At 44.5% G+C, this 12,028-nt stretch overlaps 1 protein-coding gene and 1 pseudogene across 8 annotated transcripts in view; one reads left to right on the top strand and one right to left on the bottom strand.

Annotated features, from left to right (window-relative positions):
- Positions 1-4,650, bottom strand: part of LOC125552924 (uncharacterized) — a 45,676-nt gene extending 41,026 nt beyond the window's left edge. The window contains exons 1-4 of one of the 8 annotated variants that reach the window (XR_015601685.1): positions 2,364-2,614; positions 1,647-1,753; positions 1,493-1,559; positions 1,135-1,376 (exon numbers count right to left, since the gene is read on the bottom strand). The gene's annotated coding sequence lies outside the window, so the exon portion shown is untranslated. The other 7 variants (XR_015601683.1, XR_015601682.1, XR_015601680.1 and 4 more) reach the window with 7 other exon arrangements.
- A 5,395-nt stretch (positions 4,651-10,045) lies between these two features.
- LOC147976756 (uncharacterized) lies at positions 10,046-10,776 on the top strand (annotated as a pseudogene).
- The last annotated feature ends 1,252 nt before the right edge of the window (positions 10,777-12,028 follow it).

Here is a 12,028-nt window from a genome sequence, read left to right as displayed (position 1 = left end):
GAAACTATTGTCACTTGTTGCATCTAGCAAACATGGGCCAGTTCCATGAGACATTGAATAAAATATTACATGATATAACAAAATCAAACTATGGATACTATTGATCATCTACACAAGATATACTTGCCAGAATTATTAACAAACTCTACTAGCCATCCTTATAAGCCCGTAATAATATTGGAGCTCATTATATGGAGATCTAGACTCCCTAGCGAGGATAAAGGAATTGCTAGGCGTTTTCTTGTTGCCTAGATCCTAGTACGGTTAACCTTCGCCTAGGCGGGCTATTTTCTTCCACTACTTCCTAAACATATCGCTAAATCGCATGGATCGCATAGCAGTACTCAGCAGCTAAGGCCCACTTGGTGGCGAGAGAGAGAGAGAAAAGGGAGAGGGTGACGGGTGGGAGCCAGCTGTGTAGTATGTATATGTATAAATTTCATGTAGATTTGATGAGAAACTAGTGACACTATCTTTTGACTTGGGTTGGGTTTGATTTGTGGGGTACGGACAACGGCAGCATCAAGACCAAGTTATTAAACAGGAACTCAACATGTATATAATTTGACTGCCATGCACATGCACATACTATATTCAAACTCGGCCTACAAGAACAACCTAAACCTCTGTTTTATTCTACACAAGAGTAATCAAACATCTAGTCATGTTAAACTCGGCGCGAAAATAACATATATACACTGTGAAAAATACATGTAGCTGTCGTACTTATTAAATCTTGTCACTTGCTGGGCACAAACACTGAAAGTCATATACTGTAAATTTATACAAGAATATTTTCACATGGCATAATTTTTGTTGAGCTTCTCAGGGATGAGCATGCAACTAAAAATTAATTAATGTGCAGTGTTAAGTTTCATTGTCTGCCAGGACCATCATCGTACTATTCCCAAACCAATACAATTATATTAGTAGGAGAGGGTCGATAACAGAAACTTTATATAATAATGCAGCAAGTCTGCAGCAAAATGCTGAACATCAACATGCATATGGGTAATTGGGATATTCTAATAAGCATGTACAACTACACGGACTTTAGCGTCGACTCTACTAAACCTTAGTATCAGGGACTAAACAAAAAGGAGAGAAGAAGCAGGAGAACATTAAGGAGCGTACTGTGGTTCCATGAGGTTGGCCAGTACTCCAACAAGTTGAAGATAGTGAGGTGGCAGAAGCTGTGGCATGCGACATGCTAGGACTGAAGTCATGGGCACTGCGACCAGGGGTATGGTGGCACACAAGAGTTAATTAAGTAGTATGACACCAGGTCGACCTCACAGAATATCGTAGTTGTTGGAATCACACTTGCTTATATTCAACCTTTAGTTCTGATGCTTCTCAAGCCAACATACTTGCACCTGAAACATAAGTTTTATGGTAAGCTTCACATGAACATCATTTCGAAAGATGGAATATCAAAGTTAACAACATGACACATGCAATCAGCTATAGCCTTGTTATGTTCCTCACTTACACAAAATAGAGACCGTTGAGTACAATGATTCCTGTTGTGCATTGCATTTGCATCAAACACATGATGTCTACATTGTTAAGGAAATCAAAGCCTGAATTGTTTACAGAAATTTTTTATATAAACTATGAAGACTTCAGCGGGAAGAGAGACTTGCCTAGAGCAAAGAATGGAGCATCCAGACACACATTGTGCCGTCTTCTCCGCTTTTCATAACGAATGCTCCCTCTAGTCAGTTCAAGTTACATGAATGAAAGCTTCTCCCTACAATGAGAATGAGATACTAAGTATAATCAACAACCAGTATAATGAATACCAATGGAAGCCATGGCTGGGCTGCAGCCTCACCATGGTCCTCCCCTAACGAGCTAACTTCTTATTCCCCTACATCATTGTAATCATGAGAAATAAATTTCATATAGTGTGCATGCCATAAATTGAAGGAGAGAAATAAGACATATACATACAAGAAGAAATCTGAATCGAGCATTTCATCGAACACAAGACTCGGAAAATCTCGAGCAAAAGGGGTAATCCAGTAGCATGAAGGAGAAGCAATTACGATTGGACTGTCCTTAATGCTGAGGTGCGAGAGAGACTGAGCGGCACACACATGCACGGGCGCGAGAGACACGCCCATGACGCCGAGGAGCAACCGGAGGTCGTAGTGGGCTGCATCAGCGCCAGCCGCCTTGCAGACACGACGACTGCGTTCGCGTGAGATTAACGAGGACCAACCGCCCCAACCTCCCCTTCCTCCCACACCGCGGCCCCCGCCATCGGCGACTCCAGCTTAAACTCCCTCCCCACGCTGCCAGGAGGGCCTCGCCTTATTGAGATGGGTGAAGACCGTGACGGGAAGCAGAGGAGGTACCATGGTGCTTATCCAGATCTTCGGGATGGTGAATGTTAGCCGTCGCTTATCCAGATCGTCGGGGCGCCGCGAGCGGGGTGGAAATGCTGGGGCGCGGCCGTAGTAGGAAAGGAGGCGCGCTGTGGCGGTGGGTGGAGCGGCTAGCGGTGGCCGCGGGAGGCGCTTGCCTGCCGGCGGCGGTGGGAATACGGCAGATCAGGGTTGGTTAGATAAATGGGCTGTCTCTTCGTCGTCAGATAAATGGGTTGCGGTGGGCAGAACAAGCCCAATTTACCAGAGGGCTCCGTTACAGGTGTTTCTGCAATCCGGCGCATACCCGCTCCACTCTAGGCCGGCCCATATTTCTTTTCTTTCCTGTTTTAAACGCCCCAAAAAAGGTGCGGGCAAAAGGATTCGAACTCGGGACCCTGCGTCCGAAGGTAACAGCAGTAAAAAAGAATTCCAAATTCGAATGAACTTTTTTCAAAATCGATGAACTATTTTTCAAAATTGATGAACTTTTTTTAAATTTGTGAACTTTTTTGAAAATCAATGAATTTTTTCAGTTCGTTATATTTTTCTATTCGTGATTTGTTCTGAAATCTGTGAACTTCCAAATTTTCTTCCAAAAAAATCACGTTTTCCCAAATCTGTGTGCAATAAATAGCGCAACTTTACTTATTCTTATATCTTTCGCGCTGGAAATATTCACGAGCGATTGGTTGTTCTAGTGGTTAGTCAACTGGAATGGGAACTTGATGTCGCGTGGTTGAATCCTCATGGGAGCAACCCTTTTTAGTGGAAGATAAGGCGTGTCGTGCACCGGTCCAATAGGCGTGGCTGTTTTTTCTTTCTAGAATACGCACAAGCATGCGTATCATATATTCATAGAAAAAGAGGCCAAGATGACCGATACAACGCCTTTCGGCACAATGCTACACCAAGAGGTTAGCATCCACGTCCACCATCACAACACCGACACACTACTTGCCCTGCCCAAACTCAAGCCATAAATGGCGAAGATGTAGAACACATCCGAATCCAACACCTCGGAGCACGACCTTCAAACCAAACTAGATCAACGCACCGTCCACTCTTAGTGTCTAGGAGATCGGCAAGTGAACAACAGGAGCTAGCCTAACTCGAGGAAGACATCTCAAAAGAGGCGTCGAAGATGGAGTACATTGCGCCCTGGATGCCCATGCCCACGGCAACAACCAACATGTGACAAAGCCGCGTGGCCGAGGCAAACGAGGCAACCCACACCAGGTACTCCTCCATGAAAGACACTCCAAGCACCCACGCAGCGTCTCCAAGGAGAGGACGACGCCATGGTGCCGCTGCTGCCTGGCCCGGCGAACCAAGCCTGGGGTTTCCCTCGGTGCTTGATCAGGGGATGGACATGGCCATGACAATGCCTCCAGGGAGGAGACGGCGCCCACAGGCGTCATCGTTGCCCGCAGCCGCAGCAGCGCACGGATTTCTCCTGACCATGTCCATCAAGTCTCCGCACCATAGCAAACTGGGAAGGGGGAGCAAAGTTGTCACCTTGGGCCATTACCGTGGAGAGGGAAGTAGCATGTCGCTGTCGTCGAGCCATAGATCAGCCAGCAGCAACCACACGCCACCAAGATCTCGAACCACCGCGCCACCTTGTCGCACGGTTTTCCGGGGCCGCCGCCCCGGCTTCCACACTGAGGATCCACTTTCCGGAGCCGCTCCGCCACTAGCCAACACCCGCCTACCATCCATGGGCCAACACCGCCATCACCAGGACATCTTTGCACCACCTCGAGCGACTTCGTCGCGCCGCCCCCGTCCATCCATGGCACACCGCCACCACCGCGGATCCGCAGACGCCAGCCGGAGCAGCCACGCCCCAGCCCGCCTGCCATGCGCGGAGGCCTTCCATGGAAGCCGTCGTCCTGGCCGGATCTGGGAGAGCACGGACCCTCGAAACGAGGCCATCCCGTAGCCCCCACGCCGGGAACCGCCGGCCACCGCACTCCCCTGCCTCCGCGTCCCCAGGGCCGCCGCCCCGGCATGCCCGCGCCGGCCAGCCGCCATCCCCGCCCCCAGCCGATTCCAGCGGTCGCCAGCGCCACCACGAGAAGGAGCCGCCCCCGGCGCCGTTTGGCAGCGGGGGCCCGCCGCCACCGTGGCGCAAATGCCGGCGACAGCGGCGGAGAGGGAGCACCTGAGGGAGGGCTTCTAGGCGGCGGCGCGGTCGCGCCCCCGGAGTCGCCTGGGGAGCGACTCGGGGGGATGGGGAAAGGTCGACAGAGCGCTAGCTTCCTAAACCGGCGCATAAAGCGTCGTTTAGGAGCTCCCCTCCATTTCGGCCAGTATTTAACACACGCGGGAGAGGTGACTACAACCACCAGAACGGACGACCAAATATGTTCAGATCGTGAAAATGGACAGCCAGAAATGCAAATGGCTGAGAGGGCTCGCTTTAGGTGTGGTTATACTGTCCTAACTAGATCATTGATGGCGCGCGTTGCCGCACCTGTCCATTTTGAATGTAATATGATAGGGTTAAAAATTTATGTACATCATAGAGTTCTTGTTTATTTTGAAATGAGAGAGTGCAGACTATAAGTTCCATCACATCTTCATTGGCCTTGTTCTTGGACTTATTTGTTTGCATTGCACATGGACCCCAACACAAACCTTCATGTCGCATGTTGGCTTGCCCATTTATCCATATAATCTATCTTTTCAGGATTTAATTGACCAAGAAGCAAGAATAAATAAGTGTTACGGGAAGACAATTTCCTGGCAGATTTGTGACGAAATACATAGTTTTGAACTCAAATAAAACTAATGAATCAAATATATATATATGTGTGTGTGTGTGTGTGTGTGTGTGTGTGTGTGTGAAAATGTAAGTGAGAATGAAAGCATCAAACCAGAGTAATCTTCCTCCAAAAGCACCTAAATTTGGCTGTAGAATGATATTCTACGAAGTAACTACAGTAGGAGAGGCATTTAGAAGTGTACCGGAATAATAGCATGTATATTGTGGACCAACAGAGAATGCTAGTGAGGTCTGAAACAACTATCCTAGTTTCTTCAACAGATCATGACTATGCATGCGTAGTGGAAGTGCTAGAAATTTTGCCAGCAGAGTATAGTTGTTAATCAAGAATAATTGAAACTTGATGCATGCAAAATATAGCTGGCAAATTGAAAAATGGCATTGGTATTAAAGAGAAGACAGGGGACAAAAAACACTCCATAGATAGATAATATACGATACATCAGCGACACCAGTTATATATTTTTCAGTAAAATGACAAACAAAGATGTATCTTAGTTACATGGCATAGCTAGTTTTGGCAGAAAAATAGTAACATCTCTAATCCTGCATCTGCAAGGCTGAAGTGCTCCTTGTGTAACTGAAAATGCTATCATCATTCAACAAACTAATAACAATATAAAGTCCACTCTAATAACACAGATAGCTCCATGAATGCAAACCTCCATTATCACATATTCTGCAACAGACAACCTTAAAGAAAGAGAAGACAAATATATTCATATATTTTCAAGTCTCCACCAGCACAACTGACAATACAAATAATGGCATTCCAATGTACTTCATAAAAGGTAAAAAAAATGCTAGTCCAGGAGCTTTTCTTTACGCTTCCCCCTTTTTCTTTTCATTAATTAAAAAAGGGAAATGCAATCCATGTAGAAAAGAGAGACCACGTTGACAGAATTTAATTATAAATAGCAAATAACCACCGAACCAAATAGTATTGGGTTGGGATTTAATTAAAGAGGTTGCCAGATCAGGAACGACAAAGGCAAGAGATAGGTTGAGATTTACCATGTCTCAAAAATCATTAAGATCACCCACGCCCATCTCCTCTCCGAAAGTTGGCATTGAGAGAAATGTGATACATCACATGATTTAGAATAAAATTCTACTTATATATTAAATAAATTCTTTCATTACAGAAGGAACGCCGTGCTAACATAGGGAATTAGACAGAACTGGAACATTTGCATTTAGCTATCCTTTTTTTTCGGTTGATGCTCAAAACTAACAGTAACAGGAGCCATGTCTGATCAATAGTTGCGTCTTATCATGATTCATGAACCATGTATATTCTATTAATTCTGATTCCTTCTAGTTGATAAATGATAGCACTAGGAAGAACAGAAACAAAGGCAGGCTTAATTTTGTACTTGTAAATAGTACCAGTGTCTTACCAAAGCAAACAATCTGTATTCCATGAACATGGGTTCATGCCTAATTAGCTTTAATAAGGATGTACCTGCATTATCACCCTCCTATAGTATACAGATAGTAGAAAATATGAATAGCTAATAATGCGTAAATGGTTGTTTCCGATTTACTAAAAACATTCTTGTAGCGTCCACAATAGGAGCCTCTGGTTCACTTGTTCGCATTGTTGTCATGTGGCCCTTGCCTTCTTGACCATCAACATCAAGAGGTTCACGCATCCTGAGGAAGGCCATCACCCAAGCCTTGCAAAATCAAATAAACATATCACCACCGATCGGATGGTGGATGCACGTGTGAACACATCGCCCACATCGGCTCAACCGGCTTGCCTATCCACCCGCAACATGTGACTGCATCTACAATATTTTCTTTTGCCCACGGCTCACCAGTTCGTAGCTCGGCTAGTATCTTCCACAGGTGCTTGGAGCAAAGGTCCTAGTCCGCTTCATAAATTAAAACTTGGAGAAGGTATTTCATGTACGCAGCACCGAAAAAATGACCATGAAGACATTCTTCCTAACTTTTTCTAGTTGGTTCATTCCATACTATTAACAAAACAAAATGATTCCATTACAAAATTTTGAGCAAAGTGAACAGAGCAGAAGACGCCGAAGAGGATACTGGCATGATGTTACTACAAGTCTACAACTGAATAGAGCATATCACCATTATATTTTGTAACACCCTATTACCTATTAACAGACACCATTGCAAAATTATGAGAAGGATCTACCATACCTGAACATTAGCTTCCTCCCTAATATCTCATTTGCATCATCGCACAATCTTTTTACCTGCAACTGGCTTAATCAGTAGAGAATAGAACTCATGGATTCCATGAAATATTTGTAGGGGTTGAGTGAAATACCCGGAGAAGCAAATCTGCATGAGTAGATTATTACCTTGGAGGAGGGGATTTGACATCAACTTCCATTGGAGGAGAGGACATCACTAGCGGTCATGACCAGCATATGAGCACATCCATCGTTGATGGTGCCTGCTGAGGTCGTAAGGGCGGGAACGCCTGCATGACGGGGAGGAATACATTGGCAGCTGGGAAGTCCCCGCCTTGCTCCAGCTCGACTCGTCTTCCCATCCTCCCGTCATCATCCTCTCATCTTTGTCACACCTTCGACCTTCATGGAACAATGGGACAGGGAGGCGCCATGGGGAGGTAGCACATGGAACTGGAGGGAAAAAAGGAGGGACAATGAAGGAGAGGGTTGCGCAAATCATTAGGTGCAGAGCGAGCAAGAGGAGGGAAGGGCGCCGCTGCGTGAGATCCCTTTGGCGGCGACGGCGGCGGTGTCGGGGAAGGGGATGAGGCACTGCCAGAATAGGTTGGAAGCCTGCAATGCCAAAGGGGTGGAGGCCCAGTTAACCACAGACTTCAGTTTTTTCTCCCGGAGTAGCTTCCCTTAAGGACGAGTGGCCCAGTTCGCAAAGTTGAGTTGATCAAACGGCTAGGGATGTCCAAACAGTGAGATCTAAAGGACAAAACCACTGATGGCCTCAGAGGGCTGGGAGGGTGCTCAGTTTTAATATATCTAAATAATAAATTTCAGACTTTCTCAAACAAAATAGTTTGCCTGAATAAAAACGCATCATGTTTGTTTGATGGGATTCCTCACATCTAGAATCAAGATTGTGCACAAGTGCCAAAGCAAGCGTCCACAACATTAGAAGATTATATTTAGGACGTGACTCGTCGGCACCCATTGGCTAGATTGTCGATCAGGGCACACACCCGTAAAAGGAAACCCCCTGCCAGCTGTCATATGTAAAAAGGAAAGGGTTGTCCCCGCGCCCCCGCAACAGAAAAAGATTCGGTCCCCACCAAAATCAAGGACCGAATCAAAACGTAGCTGGACGTCGTTGTCCAAACTAGCGTCCACCCTACGCTAACCCTCACGCAACATCATACCTACACAAACCATCTGGACCCTTTTCCCTGCTTCTCCTTCTTCCTCCACCTCGATTGCCCCCAAGGACGCCATTGTTACTGGATCCATAGCTCCATGGCTATAGCCGAAGTTTGACCCAGCCCCAAAATCCATAACAGCACCTTCCAGAAAACTCTTGCCCCCCACCCCTCCCCCATAGGCCCTGCCCCTCTCATACTTCTGCCGGTATGTAAAATCTTCCTCCTTTCCCTCATGGGCTCCCTCATTGCTGCAGGAAAAAAAGAATGATAAAACATAGGGAAAATAGAGGAGGATGCATAGAATTGTAGACAAGTTCCATCCACAGGATTAGCAAGTCAAAATAGATCTGCAAGCAGGTTTGGTTTCCCGCCCTAAGATCACACGATTTGTTAGGGGGCAAAGGAATGAGAAAACATAGGGAAATAGAGGAACATGCATATAATTGTAGACAAGTTGCATCCACAGGGTTGGCAAGTCAAAATAGATCTGCAAGCAGGTTCTGTTTTCCCTCAAACAGCACAACATTTGTTGGGATGTATGCAATTACACTAGTTTCTCATCGAGCAAATTGATGTTGCAATCTAGGCAATAACAATGTTAATTTCGAGTAGATAATGTGTTTAGCTAACAAGACTTTGACATTTTCAGGTCTCAGGCAAGTTCATACATAGGGGTGACAACTCTAAATTGATTTGTAAGCAGGTTCTGTTTTGCAGGAAAAATAACATACCCAGCCACCCCCTCCTAGTTTCCCATGAATTATCAGGTGTATTGTGTTAAAAAAACAAGTTGTTATTGCAAAACTAGGCAAATAACAAGGTTAATTCAACCATCTTAATTTTCATGAATGAAAACAGGCAAATTGTGTTGTAATAAAAGTACATTTTGAATTGAAATGGAAAAAAAGAACATGTTCACTACTGCAAAAAAAGATGTAGGGCAAAGATATAGTATAAAAATACCTAGTAAGTTGCTTTCTCTTGGAATTCGTCTTTCTTCATTTACCTGCTGATTTTTGTAACATTGATAATGAAACTATGGTTTCCAAAAAAAAGCATATAGTGTAACAACTATTATAGAAGTGGGATAGAAGTTTTATGAAGTGACAAAAAAGCACTACAAGGACAAACCCCTGATCGGGTCTAGAACACACGAATCAAGTCTAGAAACAAATGTGCAACTCCTATGAAAAAATGAGACATAATTATGCTATAGTTTTTTACTTCCTTCATAAAGATGCACAGTTCCGCTACAACTTCTACAGTTCTGCCACGTCTTTAGTCTTCATATTCCTACAAAACACAAAAAAGCAAAAGAATGTAGTTCAAACTAAAAGAATGATATGGTCTCACTTTTGTAACCTGAAAGTCAATCATTTCTGTAAGTTGAAAAAAATATGGTGCAATTCCATAAATGAATTTGCTCATATTTTATTATGCTTTTGCAGCTAGAGTTGCCTTGAATATTATTGTTAGTTGCCTTTAAATCACCGTCTTTTGCTTGCTTTTTCAGGTTTGAAAATGATTGACCTGAATGAGTTGCCTGATGATACAAACTGTGAAGTGCCTAGTGCAGATGGCGTGGGAGTTCAAGACCCCATGTACTGCACGCAACCTGCTGCCCCACAAACTAGTGGAGAATATAATGAATCTGTTGCTGAATCTCCTAATCCCAAAATTTCCCAACATACTGCTGCCCAGTGTGACGAAGCCATCCATGCAAATAGTGACACTTTTAATGACACGACTACAGTTGGTGAAACAGGGGGAACTATTGCACAAGGAGGTTTGGGAATAGATAATGATGATGAAGCTTGGTCCCAGCCGAGAGAACCTTTCATAGGCATGAGGTTCGATACTCTTGAGGGTGCCCAACAACACTACAATGCCTATGATCTCCGCCTTGGGTTTTCAATCAAGATGGACACACCTCGAGGAAATCTTCTTTTACTGGCCAGCTGGAAAATCAATAGTTTGTTTGGAACAAGTTTCGAAAAGCAAAAGTTGACGATGGAGGTGCAAAAGTTGCCCCTACCCTAGATGAGCTTCAAGATATTTGTGAAAATGCAGATGACGATGATGCACATGATGACATAGTTTTCATTGATGATCAGTGTGCAAAGAAGAAGAGAAGAAAGAAACGAAAACGAGATACAATAGTGCAGACAGGGTGCAAGGCAATGACGGTTGTGAAGCTAAAGGATGGTCGGTGGGAAGTGATGTCGCTTGAAGCTACGTCGGTATTTCCCTAAAGAGGAAGGGATGATGCAGCACAGCGGCGGTAGGTATTCCCCTCAGATATGAAACCAAGGTTATAGAACCAGTAGGAGAACCAAGCAACACAGCGTAAACAACTCCTGCACACAAATAACAACTCCTCGCAACCCGACGTGTAAAAGGGGCTGTCAATCCCTCTCGGGTAACGGTGCCAGAAATTGGTGCGTGACGGGAAAAAGTTGTAATAGATTGAATAAATATATTGCAAATAAAATAAAGTGCAACAAAGTATTTTGGGTTTTTTGGATTAATAGATCTGAAAATAAAAGCAAATAAAAGTATATCGCAAAGGCAAATAATATGAGAAAGAGACCCAGGGGCCGTAGGTTTCACTAGTGGCTTCTCTCGAGAAAAATAGCAAACGGTAGGTGAACAAATTACTGTTGGGCAATTGATAGAACTCCAAATACTCATGACGACATCCAGGCAATGATCATTATATAGGCATCACGTCCAAGATTAGTAGACCGACTCCTGCCTGCATCTACTACTATTACTCCACACATCAACCGCTATCCAGCATGCATCTAGTGTATTAAGTTCATGGAAAAACGGAGTAATGCAATAAGAATGATGACATGATGTAGACAAGATCTATCTATGTAGATATAGACCCTATCGTTTTATCCTTAGTAGCAACGATACATACGTGTCGGTTCCCTTTCTGTCACTAGGATCAAGCATCGTAAGATCGAACCCGCTACAAAGCACCTCTTCCCATTGCACGATAAATAGATCAAGTTGGCCAAACAAAACCCAAATATCGGAGAAGAAATACGAGGCTATAAGAGATCATGCATAAAAGAGATAAAAAACTCAAATACTTTCATGGATATAAAAAGATAGATCCGATCATAAACTCAAAGTTCACCGATCACAACAAACACACCACAAAAGATTTGCTTCATATGGATCTCCAAGAGACCATTGTATTGAGAATCAAGAGAGAGAGAGAGAGAGATGAAGCCATCTAGCTACTAACTACAGACCCGAAGGTCTATAAAGAACTACTCACGCATCATCGGAGAGGCACCAATGGAGGTGGTGAACCCCATCTGAGATGGTGTCTAGATTGGATCTGGTGGTTCTGGACTCTGTGGCGGCTGGATGAATATTTCGTCAACTCCCCTAGGGTTCTGGAAATATTGGGGTATTTATAGAGCAAAGAGGCGGTCCGGGGGGCACCCGAGGTGGGCACAACCCACCAGGGCGCGCCTGGGCATTGTG

Source organism: Triticum urartu, chromosome 4A (genome assembly GCF_056163025.1).
Source record: "Triticum urartu cultivar PI428250 chromosome 4A, HENAU_Tu73, whole genome shotgun sequence".
NCBI lineage: Eukaryota > Viridiplantae > Streptophyta > Magnoliopsida > Poales > Poaceae > Triticum > Triticum urartu.
This window is presented reverse-complemented; position numbering and strand designations above follow the sequence as displayed.